The sequence below is a fragment of the Mustela nivalis genome (genome assembly GCF_964662115.1).
Source record: "Mustela nivalis genome assembly, chromosome: 8".
Taxonomy (NCBI): domain Eukaryota; kingdom Metazoa; phylum Chordata; class Mammalia; order Carnivora; family Mustelidae; genus Mustela; species Mustela nivalis.
Genome location: NC_139027.1, coordinates 33,600,667 through 33,620,516, shown reverse-complemented (window position 1 = coordinate 33,620,516; position 19,850 = coordinate 33,600,667). Strand labels below are relative to the sequence as shown.

The following is a 19,850-nucleotide window of genomic DNA, read 5'->3' as shown; positions in this document are numbered from 1 at the left end:
ATTGGGGTTCTGACATCAAGCTCCATATCCAGCTCCCTGCTCATGGAGGGTCTGCTTTTTTCCTCTCTGCGCCTCCCCTGCTCCTGTTCTTTTTCTCTTAAATATTTTTCTTTCTTTTTAAAAACAAAACAAAAAGGGGCACCTGGGTGGCTCAGTAGGTTAAAGCCTCTGCCTTCAGCTCAGATCATGATCCCAGGGTCCTGGGATGGAGCCCGCATCGGGCTCTCTGCTCTGCAGGGAGCCTGCTTCCCCCTCTCTGTCTCTGCCTGCCTCTCTGTCTACTTGTGATCTCTCTGTCAAATAAATAAATAAAATCATAAAACAAAACAAAACAAAAATCCCTCAAGGTTGCGAGAACTCAACATTGGCATAATGTGCAATGTGAAATGTTAAAAGAAATCCTCCAAATTGAAGGAAAATGATAGCGGATGGAAACTTCAACAGAGAGGGGTGAATTATCAAACTGACAGAGAGATAAAAACATGAATAGAAATTGTTGGGTCACCCAAAATTGGGTGCCCCAATGATGGGTCCGTGATTAATGGAGCGAGACTGATACAAAGCAAAGGTCAAGCAAAGCTTTATTTCGCGCCAAGCATCAGGAATCAGACCAACAGTCAAACAGACCGGTTGGGGCTGCCCCTCCAGAGAGGACGACCCCTCCCTGCTTTCCAGATTAAGAGCAAAGGCCATGTGGTTGGGCCTGGCCACACACAGGTGGCCAATGAGATTGTAACACACACAGGAAACTCCACAGTGATGCTAGGCGACCAACTGAATTACAATTTACCCTAGTAGACATTTGATTTAGCCTATCACACCTTGGTTAAGATTGGCGCCAAAAGGCTCCCAAAGGGTGGGGGCCCATACTCTTTGGTAGCTAGGGAGACAGTATGCGCCCCCACTGATTGAACACCTCCACCTGGCCTGACCCACCCTTGTACTTGGACTTTGTTACATGGGACTGGTTTCCCGGACTTGCTTTTTAAGTAAGTTCCCCTGGGCGGGTGGGGGGCAAGGTCATTTTGCCATTTACAGCAAAATGGCAGTTCAGCTGGGGTAGGGCTGCTCTGGCTGAATAGGCCCTTACAAAATAAAACATAAAATTGCATTTATAATTCAAACCTTCCCACAAAGAATACTCCAACTCCAGGCTTTTCTGGTGAACCAGGTAAAGTAAAAAATAATACCAATGTGTGACAGACTTTTTCAGAAGATAGGAGAGAAAACACTTCTCAGCTTATTTTAGGAGGTTAAAGGAGGGCTTGGCAAATATTTTAGACTATTCTAGGTTGCGGCTGTTCATCCGGCTCGTCCTCCTCTTCCTCCTTGTTCTCGTCCTCCCTCCCCTCCCCCCCCCTTCCCTCCTCTATTCCTTCTTCACAATCCTTTATCATTGTAAAAGCCATTCCTAGCTTTCGGTCCAGAGCAAAACTGCCCAAGTGTCAGATTTGTCCTGTGGGCCCTAGTCTGCCACCTACTGGGCAAAAGCATTAGTAAGCTGCGCAGACGCTCCGAAGGACTTCCATGAGGCACAGTAGAGAAGAGCTCTAACGACTTAGTTAATACTCCCATCAGACAATGTACAGACTGTATTTAGGAGTTTTCCAGGTATCTTTTTTTAAAAAATTAATTTCTCGTTTAACTCAAGTTTGGCCGGAGAACGTGCTTTGTACAATTTCAAGTCTTTAAAATTGTTGAGGCATTAGTGGGTTGTATTATATGCCCTTCAACTTTGCCCTTGGGGAGCATTTTAAAGTTATGGAACAGAGGGGTCTGTAGTGAAATGGAAAGAACCAGGCCACCCGTTGGAAAATTAACGCAAAGAACCAAGCATAGTGGAGGAGATTTTCCCCACCTTGGGGAGAACCCAGCGTTGGAACAGTGCTGTCTCAGGGCCCCCTGGGCTCCAGCAGGGGGAGGTACTATGGGAGCAGAAGGAGGTCTTTCATTACTTGCAAGCTGTCCACTGGGGAGCAGCATTCCGACAAATGACACTCGGGTGTCTTTCGAGGAGCTAGAGGCACTAAGTGTCCTTAGGGGAACACTCTTGGCCATGACAGCTTCAGCATTCCCATACAGAATGAGTTAGGGGCCAGAGGGGAGTGGCAAAGGGACACACACTGGGGTTTGCTTAGTGAATGCACTGTTTGTGCTCAGTTGGCCTGCTCATATGGGATGGTTTTGGGGGACACTGCCACTTTCCTTCACCCAACTGCAGTAAGGAAAACAAAACATGTTCCATGGAAATATAAAAGGACAAGTACAAAGCACATACAAGTATGATTATTAACTCAATTTATAGCGTGGCTATGTTTCTGTGAACCAATCCTTTTAATGTTCAATTCTCTCTTAATATTTCATATGCATCTTGCCTTGTGAGGTAGCAAACAGGAAATCATTACCTCAGTTTATTACTGAGGATGAGGAACTCCATGGTAAAAATTGTATAGTTAAAGGATGTTCCCTTAGAATCTAAGCTCCCTTGGGGAGCTGCCTAGTTAATCTCATTCTTCTAGTATTTGTAGTAGGACTTAGTGCAAGTACGTGTGCAACAAATATTTGTTGAATGAATGAAACTGCAGTCATTCACACTGTAAAGCAACTAATCCTTTATATTGCAGGTACAGTTCCGTTTTCTCTGTCTTATAAACTTGGTTTGAATGTTAAACTTAAAAAAAAAAAGTCTGGGCATGGGATGCCTGGGTGGCTCAGTCAGGAAAGTGCCTGCCTTCAGCTCGGGTCATGATCTCAGGGTCCTGGGATCAAGTCTCATGGGCTCCCTGTTCACCAGGACGCTTGCTTCTTCCTCCCCCCCTCCCCCCACTCATGCACTTGCTCGCCCACATGCGTGCTCTCTCTCTGACAAATAAATAAATAAAGTCTTAAAAAAAAATTCTGGGCTCCATGATAATGTTGGCCAAGGGATGTTTGGTTTTAAGGGCAGGGCAGAGGAGAGGAAGGGGAGGAAGAGAGTCAGTGCAGAGGAAGGCACTCATCTGTCAAGGAGAAGTCATAGAAACGACGTATTACTAGCAGCCCTACTACTGCCCATAGCGGGTCAGTCCAGTTTCAAAAAAAAAAAAAAAAAAAAGCAGCATCTTTGCTCTACATGATGGCGACTGAGTCCTAATTAAAATATCCACCCCCCCCCCACCAAAGCCATCCTATTTCTGTATCTGTTTTGGTCGAAGTCTCAAATGAAACCTCAGATGATTGAGAAATTTTCATTTCAAATTTTCATCAGGGATGTTTGCATGTGCCCCCTTTCCCTGGACTAGTTGCTTTCGAGGATGAACGGCTGAGTCCAGAGTTAGGGAGGAGTGGGGCTGAGCCCAGCTGGAAGCAGTCATAGGGCTGGGTAACCATGATGTGAACACCCCTTAGATTTGATGGAGGGTCAGTGGACTGACGAAGGGGCAGTCCAGTGCTGGGTCTCATGTCCTCCATTTCCCAGCCTTTTCTCGCTCCATTCCGCAGGCAGAGTGGAAAGCTGGGTCTGATTTCTGTGTGGCTGGGGGCTGGACCACAAGCTGAGGGGTGGCTGCTGGCAGCGGGGCCCTTTACAAACAGGGGCTGAATTGGGAGGGATGGCGGCCTCCTCTCAGTGTATTTCTCCCTTTTGGCCACAAGATGACAACACCTCCCTTCAAACAGAACCAAAGTCCTCTGATTCGGGACACAAAATTGTTACTTAACTCTGAGGACATCCGGCTGCCCTGAAGCATTTGGGGAAGGGCTTGGCCACTCTGACTATCACAGAGTTGTTTGTCCGACCACATTTACTGCGGACTTGCTATGTGTCCAGCCCTGGGCTGTGTGTTGGGGTGGGGGGGAAGGCGGGGTACAGAAGTGAAGAGCCCATGAGGCTACCCCTTCTGCGGCTCTCAGAGCCTAGTAAGGGAGAACAGGAATTAAGCAAATAATTGCAAAAACAATGAAGTCCTTTCAATGATAGTAAGTGTTGTAATGATAAATAAAAAGTGTTACTGAGACCACATTAAGAGAAAAATTTGATCTCATGAGGGCTGCTGGGAAAGAAGGCTGTTCTGTAAATGACCCATCATGGACCCTATTCACTCACCCCTTCACATACCTTGTTACCCCTCCGGCGCGTACGTCTTCATATTTTCAGTTTATAGTTTATGGACCCCCCAACAACATCCCATCATAAAATTCCATCATGGACTCCACAGCAATTAAGAGGCACTATTTACCCCTTACCCCACACCCCTCAACCCTTAACACGTCCCTTATCGATTCTTTCCCAATCTCCACCATGAGCCTTGTAAATCCCACCACTCGTCCCTTTGGTATCCTTCCTCACAAACCCTCAAAGACCCTGTTCTTACTCAGCTTGGCATCTCAAAGCCTCCCACAGTATGGGACAGATAATATGTTCTTGAAAATATTTGGCAAGCCCCAGACCAGATGGTACCTCACATAGTCTATCACAGCCCTGACATGGCTCTTATCACAGAACCAGGGTCTCAGGCCCCAGACTGGAAAGGCTCAGGACTCTGCTGCCTTCTTTCTAAAGGAGGGGGCTGTGAAGAAAGCTGCTCCCCTGCCCCCATCAGGCCCCATCAGGCAGGAAGGGCACCCTCCCTCCACAAGCTAGGTACTGCTTTGGGCACTGGCCCAGTCCTGCAGGCTGACTTGGTCTATGTCACCCACACCCATGAATGACCGTTTTACCTCCAGAGGGCACCAGGCCCTGATGATGGGTCTGCTGAGGACGCTCCTAGTCTGAGGCTTCTCCTAGTCTGAGGCTTCACCTTCTCTCCTTCTCTGAAGGGCCGCAGAGCAAAGAAGGGAGCACCCCAGAGCTGAAAGTGACTTCAGGGAGCCATCCAGTTCGACACCTTCCTCTTCCCCCCAACCCCACTCTCCCTTCCCCGCCCCCTCCTGTTTATCTAGTGTTTCTTTGGGGAATGTAAACACAGGGTTGCTTTACTTAGCAAGTGAGAGCTGGAAGAAAATGTAAAGACCAAGTGTAACTCTGTCATGTAACAAGCAAGAAGACCAAGGTCCAGAGAGCAGAAGGCATCTGCCCACACCTCCCAGTGGTCTGGGTAGAGCCACATCTCCCGTGCTCCCTGCTGTGTCCCAGAGACCACCCCTTAAGTGCCTCTTAGCGCACATTAGCCAAGCAATGCTACTTGCATTAGGAAGGCACGTCCAATGCAAACCACTCTAGAGATTGCATTTCAAAGATTGATAGACATGGCTTTTGCATTATCTGCTGTTTCAGATTAGCTAGGCTGTGCCTTCATTCTTTAGTGCTGATATTGGGGGTGGGAGGGGTGAGGAGTGGGGGGTAGGGAACCAATTTTTGAGTCCCTCTTACAGGCCTCAGGCTCCAGCTTGCAAGGCTAGGCCTGAGAAGGACGGGGTTCTCCATCCTCTACTTTCAGTTCGTCAGGAGATTTCATTGTTTAAACAAACATTTCAGCGAAGCCATCCAGCTGGGCAGTGATTTATGGCTCTGGCTGCAGTTTTTCCCCAACAAAGATAAACAATCGTACAACTCTTGGGACTGGAGCTGGGACTCCTGGTTCTAATAACTTGGAGCCGGCTGGACCACGCCAGCCATCGCCTGGTCTGGGGTTTGGTTAGGATCTGTTCACACTGGTCCTGCGGCTAAGCCGCAAACCTTGGAGGGCCTTGTTGTGTTTGGAAGCTAGACGCATTGCCTACAGGGCAGGGGAGAGTGGCAGGCAGGAGAGAAAGGGCTCAGGGTTGAGGCTTCAGGCCCATCCCCCTCTCCCAAGAGGGCAGCAGCGCTCTGCATTCTGCCCGGTGGTTACTGGGTGGTTTTGGTCAATAGCATCTGTTCTTCCTTCTTTTGGTAACATTATGTCAATTTCCTCCTGTGGAGTGATTTCAGGATGCATCCCATGCCCGGGGGGCTCCTAGAATCCGCTCAATCCTTGGCTCCCAGAGCAGAGATGTGTTCAAGCCCTACCTATCACGGCAATACATTGCTGTGGTTATAGTGATTGGCTCTATGTGGACATCTAACCCTTTAAAAGAAAGAGAATGGTGATGAGACCTCTGCTGGAGCTGCTAGGAAGGAGGCAGAGACCCCTTCTCTTCGGACTTGAATTTGAGAGGATGTGCAAGTATCATAGACCACAAGAGCTGTTGCCAGCATCCTGCATCCAGTAATGGAGCTGATACACAGTGGGGCTGAGGGTGGAGAGAGAGAGGAGAGAGACTTCCACCCTGTAAGTCCCCTTTTTGCTTAAAGGTATCCTTTTACTTGCACCTGAAAGATTAACCAACACCTAGCATCTGACACAGTGGGGGAGACCTAACAGGGGAAGTCAGCTCCAGCAGCCTCCAGCCCAGCTGCTTGAGTATCTCTGGTGGTTTAGCCAGAGAACGGTAACTCCTTGGTTATCCCCCACTCTCCCCTGTCACTGTCCCACCCTGCCCCCCATCAATCTGTTTACTTGTGTCTACGGTTTATTTCAACAAAAGGTTAAGGAAATGGGCAAATGCAGGGATGAATGAACTACAGCTCATGTTTCCCCTAGAGTTCTTGGTTTATTTAGGACAGATTGAGAAGCACATCTCAGGAAAAGAACAAAGAAGGTACCTTTGACTGTGCAAGGGAAGAAAAACTCACATCTGATTGTTGGGGACCAGTGAAGACTTTATGGGGAGGGGGTGTTTGGGAGGAGTTTTGAAAGATGAAGAGGATTTTGGTAGGCAGAGATGGGCAGAGGCTTTACAAAGATGAAAGAGTGTGATGAAAATCAGGGAGGAGGGGAAGACTATTAGGGGAATTTAGAAAAGTGGAGTCAGACCGGAGGGCAGGAGACATTTAGGGGAAGCGGCAGCTGGCAACGTAAGTTGGTATCATCTAGGTAGATTCTTCTAATGAGAAGCTTGTTCTTAACTCATGTGGTAATGGGGAGTGATTGAACACTGTTGAGCAGGGCTGTGCCTTAATTGGACATACTCTTGACTATAGATGGAAGAGGGAGAGACTGAATGTGGAAAAGCCACTGAGGAGGTATTAGGAGAGAACCTCGGCTCAGTCATAGCGCAGGGAGAGAGCAAGGGGAGGGAAGGCAGGGAGTAAAAACAGGAAGTCGCTCTAGCACCGTTCATTCTTTCTTTAAGAACTGTGAGATGTCTGGAGCACAGCTTAAAGTTCAAAAGTCATAAAAGCAAAGGTTGATATATTTAACTACATAAAATTTGAAAATTTTAAAAATGCCATAAATAAAGTCAAAGGCAAGGAAAAACTGGGAAAAATATTCGCCAGACATATAACAGAGGGTTAATCTCCTAAATATATACAAAGACCTTTTAGAAATAAAAAAAACCCCAAACAATGGAAAAAGGCACAAAGGATATTAACAGACATTTCACAGGAAAAGATACAATGGTCATTAAACATATGAAAATATAATTATATTAACATTTATATAGTTTTATATTTACTTATACCTTTCACAATAACTATATGAAGAATATATTATTATCATAAATCCCATTTAAATTTTTTTATTTAATTATTTTAATTAATTAATTTATTTATTTTTAAAGATTTTATTTATTTGTCAGAGAGAAAGAGAGCGAGCACAGACAGACAGAATGGCAGGCAGAGGCAGAAGGATAAACAGACTCCCTGCCGAGCAGAGAGCCTGATGTGGGGCTCGATCCCAGGACTCTGAGATCAGGACCTGAGCCGAAGGCAGAGGCTTTAACCCACTGAGCCATCCAGGCGCCTCTGAGTCCCATTTTTTGATGAGGAACCAAAAACACATGTTCAGCAAATTGCCAAAATTACTCAATTAATAAATGATTCATTTGGGATTTGAACCCGAGCAGTCAAGGACCAGAGTTTGTCTTCTGAAACTTATGCTACACTTCTTGCTCAATATCATCTATTCTAAAAGAAACTTTAAATGGAAGTATAACAAAACATCATTCTTTATATATCAGATAAAAAAAAGTTGGGTGGATGATTGGGAAAACTGGGACGGAGCTAACACTCCTGTGTTGTTGGTAGAAGTATGAACTGGAAACAATAATTTAGGAGGCAATTTGGTAATATCTATAAAAATTTTAAATACACAATTGCTTTGACCTAGACATTTCATTTCTAACATTTTTCTGAGGGGACATTTGTACAAAGGGATGTACAAAGGGAAACATACAGAGATGTTTATGGTGCCATGTTCATAAGAGCAAAAGACTGGGAACAAGCTACGTATCCATCAGTAGAGAACTTGGTGTATGGATTATGGTACATCCATAAGACTGGCAAGAATAATAAGGCCTATCTATTTGTATGCTATGGAATAATTTCTGAGATACGTTCAGTGAAAAATGCAAGGGGTAGAGTGCGCCATAACTTATGAATCTGTATTTACGCTCACCAATGGACAGTGTCTGCCCCAGGGCAGGGGAGCTGGGTGTCTGGGTCAGGGATGAAGTGGAGCAGGTCTTTTCACTACGCATGTTCTGGTATTGTTGAAAAACATTTCTAACATGTTCAGGAATCATGTTTTCAAAGATACAAATCTACAATAAAATACAGTGTTACATGGAACAAAAACCACAAGGGAAGATGTGTTTTCCATTTCACTCAATGTCCAGCTTGTCACCCCCTTGGTTCCAATGGAAGGAGAGGTGAGCTGTGCTGTGGGGTTGCACGCAGGACTGAGGACAGGGAGCCAGGAGTATGGTGATCTTGACCAGGGAAGAGATCTCTTGCCAGGTGGACATTATTTTAAGATAGGAAACATGCAAACTTTTTTTTTTAATGTTCCATATATGAAATTTTATCTCCCTTCTTCTTTAAAGCATGCAAACACACCAACCAACCCACAAAGAGAATTAAAATCCCTTTTGAAAAATTCCAGTCTGTTGCAGATGAACTAGGAGAAACAGGTTTTGCCCTTACCAGGCAGAGTGGTGCAGCCATAAGAAGAGTCAGAGAAACTCAGAAGCCAGGTGTTGGCAAGCACCCGTAAGCCACTGTTTTCTCACCTCTGGAGTGGTCCTTCACAAGCCTTACTTTGTGTGCACTTCACAAGGATGCTCTGTCTTCAAGGTGGCTGGTTTGATATTCTATAGGTGGTTTAGGGAGTGTCTGAGCCAGGCTGAAGCAATTGGACAGGCTAAGAGACACGGAGGAGACTTTAGAGTGGGATGTGGGGATTTTCGAGATTTTAGAGAAAGGGAAAGGAGGAAGAGAAGCTAAAAGCCTGAGTAGCTGAAGCCCAGAAAGCAAAATGGTACAAAAACAAGGCTAGGAGAGTGCGTTTTGGTTTTCATTTAAAAATTTGTTATTATTGTTGTTGTTGTTGTTGTTGTTATTTTTTTAAGAGGGAGAGAGGCAGAGGGGTAAGGGCAGAGGGAAAGAGGGAATCTTAAGCAGGCTCGATCTCAAAACCCTGAGATCATGACCTGAGCCAAAATCACGAGTTGGGCCCTTAACCAATGGAGCCACCCAGGCACCCCCAGGTGCATGTGTTTTAGAGACAACACCATACAGAACAACTTTGTGGGCCTTTTGGTGCACTTGTTCAATACTTTCTTTAGAATAAAGTTCTAAAAGTTGACTATCTTCGGTCAAAGTTTCTGTGAAATTTTGATTCACATCACCAAATTGCACTCCGGTAAGATTTTACCATTCTCACCCAGGTCCTGTGTGTTTCCCTTTGCCCCTCTACCTTTTGCCAATCATTTCGGATGAGGCAGAAGGATGAAAATCTGAGGGCATTTGTATCTGACATTCTTCTTTTTCTCAGTAAGAGAAGAGAAGAGATCCTGGCCCGAGCTCAGAATGAAGGACTCAGGGGTAAGACAGGCCCAAGGAGGGTGGCGGAGGTGAGAAGGATCAAAGTGAGAAGGTTCAGAGCTGCTGCTGTGGGAAAAATTAAGCCGTGAATGGGAATAGGTGAGACCTGATGATGGTTTATCCAATTGTGTTTTTCTTACTTGCTTTAGGACAATCTCCTTTGTTCTGGAGGTGCCTTAATGAGGATTTCTGTTCTTAATTTTAGAAAGAGAATTGGGTGGACAATTCAGTTTAACTACAAAAGCATTAATTTAGTGCCTGTTATGTGCTGATTACAAGGCATGCCAAAGTAAGGAGAACTTGGGCCCCCATCCCAAGCTGCTCCGTCCAACAGCAGATACAGACCTGTTGTTAGTTAAGAATCACAATGCTGTGTAATCCAGGGCTGACAGAGAGAAGGAAAGGTTGCAGTTGTAACACCGAAGGAAGAGTAGCTTCTTTATTTGGGAGAGCCATGCTCTGAGAGAAGGCTTAGCAGGAAGGCCAGGTCTGAGTCCAGGTTTTTTTTTCCCCTAAAGATTTTATTTATCTGAGAGAGAGAGAGAGAGAGAACAAGTGGGAGGGGCAGAAGGAGACAGAGAGAGAATCTGAAGCAGACTCCAGGGGCCCATAAGTCTCTCCATTCTCCGTTTTCATCATCTTTCCTTCTTCTCACTGTCTCAGAGGAATCTTCACTGTTTATTTTTGGGGAGTGTAGAGGAAGGGTGGAGAGATGCTTTGCTCTCACTCAAGATGTTCCTCCTAAATATTTTAATCTTGCCCAGACATCAAAGCTTGTATTTTTCCTTTTCTCCCTATCACATCCTTCCCTTGCGGCAGAAGCTACTTGCCTGTTTAGTTGGGATTGAGTGTGGGGTGTGGGGGCAGCAGGGAGCTCTGGGAGGAAACCCGTTGGTCATTACCTCCAGAACGTTTCCTGCTGTGTTTTAGTAGTTGGTCCTGAGTCCACCACCCACATGGTAGCTCAGAGGCTACCTGCAAGTAATGTAGTCAATGAAAATCACTTGGGGACCCATCTTGCAAATGAGATCTCCAAGGTGGCAATTTATATTCCCAAAATGAAAATAAGCATGAGGCTGTGTGGACGAAGCATGGCCTGGGTTTCACAGAACCTTTTGTTTTTCTCGAGCAGTTGGTGGGAGACTCTGACTTAGGACCCCACTGTGGTTACATGTCCCTGTCTCTGTGCCTCAGGTCTCTGGTCATTTAGTTTTGCCTGCACTGTCAGCCCATTTCAGGGAAGGATGAATTTTGGAGGAGTTGGTGTCCTAAGAAGCGGGGCCATGTGATCGGGGGCCTCACAGAGATGGAGTGTCATGTTAGCCTGGGGTCCCAGACTCTGTTGTGTCCAGCTGACACAGAAGGGATCCCAGCCCGAGCCAGACAGCAACTTTCATTCAGCCTCGAGCCACATGCTGACTTGGTATCCTCCTTGGGCTGCTGCCCATGATAGGTTTCAGGGGGGAGGCCAGTATGACCCACAACTGGGAGAGGAACTCACTGGGCACGAGAGGAACTCACGGGAGGCAGAGGGCGAGGAGAGAGAGAATGAGGGTTGTGAGAAACTGCTGAGCAGAGAGGATGGCTGATGAAAATTACAAAGTCTGATAATCTTTCATCTTCACAACTTTTCATCTGAAGCATGAAGTGTAATCAGATGTTTGAAGAGCCTAGAGAAACAAATGAAAAAAAAAACCAATGTAAGAGCAGAAAATGGAATCTGGGGGCAGGTGCGGCATCTGTATTATTATTACAGTGAAGACAGATATTGGAACTGGCTGTGAGATTGGTTTTGGAAATCCTGTTCTGTTGCTATGGGTAAACAGGCCCTGGGGAAAAATTGCTTTTCATTTCCTGAGATAGGAAGGGTAGGAACGGGGTGGGAGGAAGTGGTCATGAATCCCTGGAGACAGCAGTATCCAAGCCCTCCTCAGCCAGGATGTTGGGTTGAAACCAGATGGCCAGTAGGTCACGACAAAGGACACCCGTCAGTGGAAGGGCACGTCCTGGGCCATGGCTTCCCACGTCTGGTGTCAACACACCGGCGGTCAGGAATGGCGGTCGGTCAGTCTTTCTTGAGCTCCTGCTGTGTGCTCGGTGAGTGTGTTGTGGCACACAACCTAGGCCGTTCTCATCGTATCCCAAGTGAATGCCATTCCTTGGAGCGTGTCCCAGTTATTTATTGTTGCATGACCAACCACCACAAAACTTAGCTTTTATAAAAGCAACAATTTATGATAATTGCTCATATTCTTGTGAATTGATGGGGCTTGGTTGGGTGGTTCTCACTGAGGGTTTTTCATCTGGTTTCAGTCAGATGTCTCTGGGACTGCAGTTCTCTGAAGGCTCAGTGGGGCTGGGCGTTTGAGGTGGTTCACTCATGCGACTGGCTGTCCACTTGGGACTCAGCCAGGGGCCATGGACTTTACACATCGCTTCTCCGTGTGACTCGAGTTTCTCACAGCATGTTGACTGGGCTCTGAAGAGGGAGGGAGTGTCCTAAAAGCAAGTGTTCAAGAGGTCCCAGCATTATGACGTGGTCTTGCAGGTCTAAGAATGTCATTTCTACTGAATTCTATTGGTCAAGTCCAGGTTCAAGAGAAGGGAATTAGACTCCACCTCTAAATGCGAGAGTGACATGCAGGAACAGGGAGGTAAGGAATTGATGGTGGACTCTTGGGAGGCAAGCTACCACTCCCACTATATAGGATCACTTAGAAGAGTCCTGTGCTTGGTCCAATGCTCTGTTGTCATCATCTTGTAATTTTTAATCATTGTTAACAAGGAGCTCCTCTTTGCATTTTGCAACAGGCCTTGTAAATTAGGTAGCTTGTCCAATGTAAGTCACATTGTGAAGTATTTGAGCAGCATGGTGAGGGGTAGGCTTGTGCTGGGCCTCTGTGCTCTGCAGATGGGGCTCCTGCCCGTGGAGAACTTGCAGACTAGGTGAGGATAGGAAACTTACAGGAAACACTGAAGCTAGTGAATGACAATGTCTGAGCAGAAATTAGGCTGTGGTTCCTGAAGGAGGGCCAAGATGGCATTGGGGAGGTTCTTCTTCTTCTTTTTTCTTTTTAAGATTTTATTTATTTACGTATTTGTCAGAGAGAGAAAGAGAGAGCACAAGCAGGCAGAGAGGTAGGCAGAGACAGAGAGAGAAGCAAGCTCCCTGCTGAGCAAGGAGCCAGATGTGGGACTCGATCCCAGGACTCTGGGATCATGACCTGAGTCGAAGACATTGGCTTAACCAACTGAGAGACCCAGGTATCCCAGGGAGGTTCCTCTTATTTTGCTTATTGTCTTGGGTGATATTTAGACTCTCAACCCATGTTGGGTAAAGCCTTCCTTCTCTTCTAGGAATTTTAGACATGTCCTCTTACTCTTCCCACTGGGCCTTGCCCCTTACCCTTATTCCTAGGACTCTTGTGTTAAAGGCTTTGCATGGAGGGGCTTTCCATCTGAGGACCGGCTCCTAGGGTGGGGATAAGGGAGAAGGGGAGACGCAGAGGCACATGAACCTAAAGCCCAGCTCAAGCTTAAAATCTTGAGTCACTGGAAGATGCCAGAAGGAAGCTGGGCCAAAGGTGGTTAGATTTTTGGGGGAGGCGATAGAGGGAAGAGAAGAGGGAGCTCTCTGGTCTCCTCTAGGGAGCATGGTGCGTTCTCTGGTGCCCTGGACAATACCTCCCTCTTAGACCTCAGGCAGATGCCTCACCATTCAGCAAAGCACAGGGCATTCCTTTTTTTTTTTTTCCCCCAGGGTAGGAAATGGCTCAGAGGCCTGGACCCAGCCCAGCCCCTAATTAGGGCACAAAGACAAACAGCCCCTGAGGGAGGGTGCCACCTCTTTACAAACACTGCCCAGTTTCCTCCAGGAGGATCTTCCTGCTGTGATGAGTGTACAAGATAACCTTCTGTGTGTACACACTAACAGGGCATCAGAGGCTAATGATTTATTTCTATCTTTGTAAGACTGGGAGGTCTAAGGAGGGCACTGCTCCCTGGGAAGGCGGTTCCAGGATTTCCCTAAAACAGAGACACATGCGACTGGCCCATCCAAGGCCTGGTCAGTCATTGTTCTTAGCTGGTCAACTGCCTATTTGCCCTTGACCTTGGTGGGCTGCTCTACAGGATCTACATTTCCCAGTCTCTTTGCCTTTTAGCTTCCAGGGAAGTTCACTCAATGCGGGGGTTGGGGTGGTTGGGGTGGTCCTTGGCAGAAGATGAGAAGAAGGAAGGAGGGGGAAAGGTGGGGCATTTCTTTCTCTCTGCTTCCTTTGGTGTCTTCAGGAGAATCTAGATCTTTTCATGGCTCCAGCTCTTATCAGATGACCCCTCTCTCTGTGGTTGCAGTTCCCACTGGACAGGCTTTCTCACTTTTCTTTCTTTCTCTGGCCCTAGAGTGGAAGTGGCTTCCTCCCTTGCTCCTGTCTGGATTGTCTTATCATCCCTGCATGGCTTCTTAGCTCTTCATCACTAGATATCGATTATGTTTCCTCCAACATCTATCTCTGGTCATCTAATCCCTGGAGGTAAGGAAGGGTCCTGTGACCCTGGCTCCGGATGGAGTCTACAAACCTTAGCTCCAGGTGGGTCCAAATGTTATGCACACCAGTAACCATATTCTAATCCTGAGAGCAAACTGAGAAGGCAGTTGGCCGGTTTCCACCAAGTCCAGGTCCCTAGTGCTCCTTGGACCACCTGGCTCAGTTTGAAGAGGCCCAGCCATGGCAGGAAAAGGCATAGTATGGCTGATGCGCACAGAGGCTGGGGTGGGGGTGAGGTGTGCTCCAGTGACTGCTTTCCACCCTTATGAGGTCCTCTCATCTGGTGCCCACTTTCACTCTTTGTGCTTTTACGCTTTGGTAGCTAGTGACTAAGAGTATGTGTGTGGGTTGAGAAATAGTATAAAAGTTAGCTCAGGCGCCCATGTAGATGCACAGTGTGAGGCCGTCTAGCCTACATGGATGAATACGAATTAGGTTTCTGTATCTGTAGGGATATGGGTCCAGCACAGACAAACCTTAAGCATGGTTCCCAAGGTCACTTGGTCTCTAAGACAAAGTCTTTAGCGTCACTGGTAAGACATGGGTCTAGAACAGAGTTGAGGAAGCAGTTGTTAGCTGGGCCTAAGAAAGAGACACATGGGAGCCGAAACCAAGGCAGGAGCTATGGGGACCTTTCCTTCCTTGTTTGGGGTCCAGCTCCCTCCAACGGTGTTGATGACTCAGCTTTCTCCAATGAGTACATGGCAGAAGCCTGTGGCCAAGTCATTTGCCAGATGACGGGGGAGCTGGGCTTTCTATTAAAAAAAAAAAAAGCCTGACCCTATCTATTTTGGTTCTTCCTCATTAGCAAGTAGGATTTGGGACAGAAAACCAACAAGCAAAAGGGCAAGAATCAGGAAAACCGGTGCAGGAGCTGGACAGAGAAAGAGAGAGAGAGAGAAGTTGCCCCATGATGACCTTCAGCTTTTCCCGCCTGCATTCCCCTTGTGGGGAGAGCACAATCTCAGGCCAGCCCTGAAGGCTGTACTGAGGAGCCTGGCCTGGGCCCAGGGGTCAGAGGTCAGGGGTCCGGCTGGACCACGGTAGGACCTGTTCCATGCAGGTCTTCTCTCCTTCTGAAGCCTGGAGACCAACCTCTGGCGATGCCCCTCTCCCTTCTTTTTCTGGGCCTGCAGCCTTGTCTCAATAATCTGTCTGGGGCCCTGCTTTATTCTCCCTGGCCTCTTCCCCACTAGATCCAGCTTCTGGTAGGGCTGGGATCTGTGGAGGGAACTTCACGATGCTGTGTGCCTGCTTAGATTTCAGAATACTCCTCTGGAATTGCCCATTGCTGTGGCCCATCTGCTGGTCGGGACACCCTGTTACCAAATGCGGGAAGATCTGCCACTCCCCTCCCCAGCTGCCCACGGTTGCCGGGCTGCCACCTGCTGTGTGTTTCCACACCCTTGCACACTGCATTCTGCCTGTCACTCTGGATGGCTGCCCAGCAGCTGCAGCTGAGACTGTCCTGCCAGCACCTTCCGCAGCCCGATGGGTGGTCCTGTCCAGTCCTGGCCCTCCCAGCTGGCCTCATCTTGCTGCGTGTGCTGAGCTGCATCTGGCTGAACACACTGCTCGAGTAGCCTGGACGGGCCCGGCCACCTTGACCTCTAGAGAGATGGGCATCCTTACTCAGGACTTTTTGGAGAGGGTCAGATGTGGAACCCAACAGTATAAGACAATAATGGTGACGACAGCTCATGTGTTTTGAGGACTTACGAAGTGACAAGCTCAGTGATTTACCCACTGGATGTATACCTCGCAACTACCCTGTAAAATAAGGATTATTATGTCCCCATTCCACAGATGAAGAAACCAAGGCTGCATGATACGAATGAATCCATGTGAAGGTCCCACAGGGCATAATTTATGAAGTGAAGATTAGGCACTTTTCCTTTTTGGTTCTGTTTTTTGGGAAGAAAAAACATAGGAGAGGACGTTTTTAGCCTTAAGACCCAAGAAACAGAAGAGAGGAGAATGGACTGGACATAGGGTAGCACAGGGTAGGCAAATGAATAGACCATCCTCCTTGTCTAGATGAAGGTGGCAAGGTGACACGGGATCAGGAACTTTCCTTCAAAAGGTATGGATTGTAAATAATTGCCTGTCCTGTTTTTGGAAGACTTTGGCCCCCCGTGGGGGAGAATCTGCATTTGCACTGGCTTCTGCCACCAGCTTCTGCTCCTCTTAGGAACACAAGATCCGCTATGTCCTACTGCACTCTACAGGCTGTGATGGGATCCAGCAACAGGGTTATAGCTGCAAAATGGATCAGGCTTTGTGGGCTCCCATGGTTAGTCTTGGGGTCCTACCATCATCTCAACTGCCCAAATTGTCATTTTCAGATAGTCCAAAACATTCAAGAGTAAATTCTGCCTTTTGGTGTTGCCAATTAGGGAGCTGTTTTGAAGGGGCCCCTGTGATGAAGAATCCCACCGTGAGGGTGCCATGAGGGCCCATGGAGCCCAGGCACGATCCGAGTTACACAGGTGTGCCCCACATGGTAGGCTGTGTGTGCTGCTGCCTGGGTTCTGGAACCTGCGGGGTCCTCCATGCTTGGAATAGTCTGGGTCTGCTGACTTGGCAAAAATGGGGGTGGGGGTTGGTTCCCATCTGGAGGGGGAGGGAAGGAGCTCCCGGTGGCCGGGCCGTGGAAGGGTTTGCCAGCTTTGCCCACAGCCCTGAGCTCCCCCTTCTTTCCCCTCAACCACAAGAACAGCGTAATTCTCCTCACGTTACAAGTAAACATCTGGCAGCATCTGCCATGCTCAAAATAAACCAAGAACTAATAGGAGGCTTTTGTAACCACAACAGGTCCTGGATAGGGAAGGAAGGGGTGGTTCACTGTGTGTAAGCCAAAGCTGGCTACTTGCGGAGTCTCGACTCCTTTGTTTCTTGACGGGTGGTTAATTAGTCGATCAGTGCACGAGCTCCTAGACGGGCCTGCTGGTACAATTTGCCATGGCTTTCGGGGCAGCTCCCAAGGACATCACATGAACCTTGTGGAGCCAGCTGGTCCATGGCACAGGAGGGACTGGGAATGATGGTCAGTCCTGAGGAGTTAGCTGCCCCTTGCTACACGTCCGGGGTCAAATTACCCAAGGACCTGGGAAGAGGGAGAGAACAGTGTGGCAAACCAGTGGGGTCACTGCAGGGAAAAGGGCCATCTTCTGGAAGCAGAGCCTACCTGGGTCAACCCTTTGAAGCTAGTAATGCGTCTTGGAAGACACGACAATAGACACAGTGACTCCTCAAGTCTGATCGACAAGCTGGAAGCAGCCCGGGTGTGGCTGGCAGCCATCTGACAGCTCTGACAGGGCTCTGGGATGAAACTGGCCATATTCGAATGGCATCGAATCCACTCCTCCTAGCCTGCTTAAGTGTAAGCGACAGACAGAAAAACAGATTAATATCACAAATGTCACTGACTTTCACGGTCTGGCAAGAGAAAGGCTTCCAGCCAGGGATGGGCTCACAAGCCTTCAGAATTCTGAGGACTTCTATCCTTCATCACCCCCATCAAACAGCCAGAAGTGGTGTAGGGCTCACTGGAGAAGAGTGAGCAGGAGCACACGGGGAAGGTCCAGGTGCCTGAATACTCAGAGATCAGGCAGCTGGCTGTAACCTCAGGTTTTATGCTAAAGGTTACAAACTGGCTGCCAGCTGGCTGAATCCAGCTTGTAGACATGTATTAGAAGGGCCACAAATATCTTTATTTTTTAATTTGAATGAGAGGCGAACATGTGCAAATCAGGAGAATCACACACACACCAAACAAACAAACAAAAACAAAAAAAGAAGAAAAAACCCTCATAGTCCCCTGAAATACCTATGCACTCAGGCCCAAGTTCTCCAGATGGCACCAGGCAACACAACTCCCTTCCCTCCCTGCTGGCTTCTACAGTCATTTGTGATTTCAACCCTAGTATTAAGCCATCAAGCACGTTTTATGGATCAGGGAGTTAGTAGGGCTGACTTTCCAAAAGTCCAATTTAAACGAAGGTTATATAACAAAATGGAAGAGAGATTTTGCTCCTACTTTAGGTGAAAAGATTGAGCTACTCCTTTAATCTACTGAAACAATTACCTAATTAAAATCATTTTTTTTTTATTAAGCAACATCACAACATGCAAGAAAAGTTTGAAAGTTAAAAAAAATGCTAATTGGATTGTCCTCCTTGCAAAATTTTTCATCGTGTGCATTCCTTTCAGTCTTTTTTTCACACACATTTTTCCATAGTTTCATATGTGGGTGTGCATCCTGCTTTTTTCATCGACCACTGTAATTTACATATTTTACCCCATTGCTTTCTAATCCGGATTTTTTGTTATTCTAAATAACATCTGCCTGCATTTGGATCTTTTTGTATTTTTTTTTTTTTTTTTTAAAGATCTTATTTATTTATTTGACAGACAGAGGTCACAAGTAGGCAAGAGAGGCAGGCAGGGAGAGAGAGGAGGAAACAGGCTCTCCTCGGAGCAGAGAGCCCGATGTGGGGCTCGATCCCAGGACCCTGGGATCGTGACCTGAGCTGAAAGCAGAGGCTTTAACCCACTGAGCCACCCAGGCGCCCCGGATCTTTTTGTATTTTGAAGTATTTGCTCAGAATATAGTTTCAGAAGTAGCATGAATGGGATATATCTCTATCTATCTATCTATATATAAAAACAGCTTGCAAATTAAAGAGTTAACCTGGAAATTCCTAACCCACAAGTACCTTACATGAGTCTCTTCATCTCGGCAAATCATTGGAGAGGTTGTAGGAAAAAAAAAGTTCATTTCAGCATCTGTGATGGGATTGTGGGTAATTAAAAAAAAAAATTCAGCATGTGAAGTCCATTCCGGGAATAGCACTATCTTGAGACCCAAGTCAAATAGTACTAAATGTGCTAAGCAGAGGCCCTTGTTTAAAGAAGAAACTCATTTGCTCTTAATAGTTGCAAAATGCCACATAGCTCGACGATGGAGTCAGAAGACTCCGCAGATCATGAAAGCCTGGTTCACAACGATAGGGGAGGCCAAGCTACAAGACAAACTGTCTTTCCCCATTAAAGCATCTTTGTGCCCTAAGTACGAGAGTCATTTCTTAGAACAATAGCTGCCTTTAAAATTTTTTATTGATGGGAGAAAAAAAAAAAAAAAGCTAAACAGGACCAGAACGTTTAAAGGTATTTTATATCCTATAAACAACCTAAAGAGGGGTGTAAACAAGGTGATACGTCATAAAATGAAATGTGATACAGATAACCTTACCACTGTCTTCTGCAAGAGTTCAGACGACTAACGGCGCCTTAGATCTCTGAGTCGTGGAAAGCAAGCACACTGTATTTTCATTTTGCCTACATGTCTGTGTCCAAGGAATTCAGGAGACTGACCTGACGGAAGGGCAGGACGAAAGGAGAGTCTCTTCTCACAACTTCCTCCGTGCAGAAGAGCCTCAGGGTGCCCCAGGGGCTTCTGGGAAATGGCGCCCAGG

General features: G+C 47.0%; 1 long non-coding RNA gene across 5 annotated transcripts; it reads right to left on the bottom strand.

Annotated features, from left to right (window-relative positions):
* Positions 1 to 7,176: 7,176 nt before the first annotated feature.
* On the bottom strand, positions 7,177 to 19,850 carry LOC309871885. Of its 5 annotated transcripts, XR_014315547.1 has the most exons (4): positions 19,628 to 19,848; positions 19,092 to 19,161; positions 17,561 to 17,748; positions 7,177 to 11,496 (listed from the first exon to the last, which is right to left on the bottom strand). It is a non-coding gene; the product is annotated as an uncharacterized lncRNA (long non-coding RNA). The 5 variants fall into 5 exon arrangements; XR_014315546.1 differs by lacking the exon at positions 19,092 to 19,161 and having other exon boundaries at positions 17,561 to 17,745; positions 19,750 to 19,850; XR_014315548.1 differs by lacking the exon at positions 19,092 to 19,161 and having other exon boundaries at positions 19,628 to 19,845.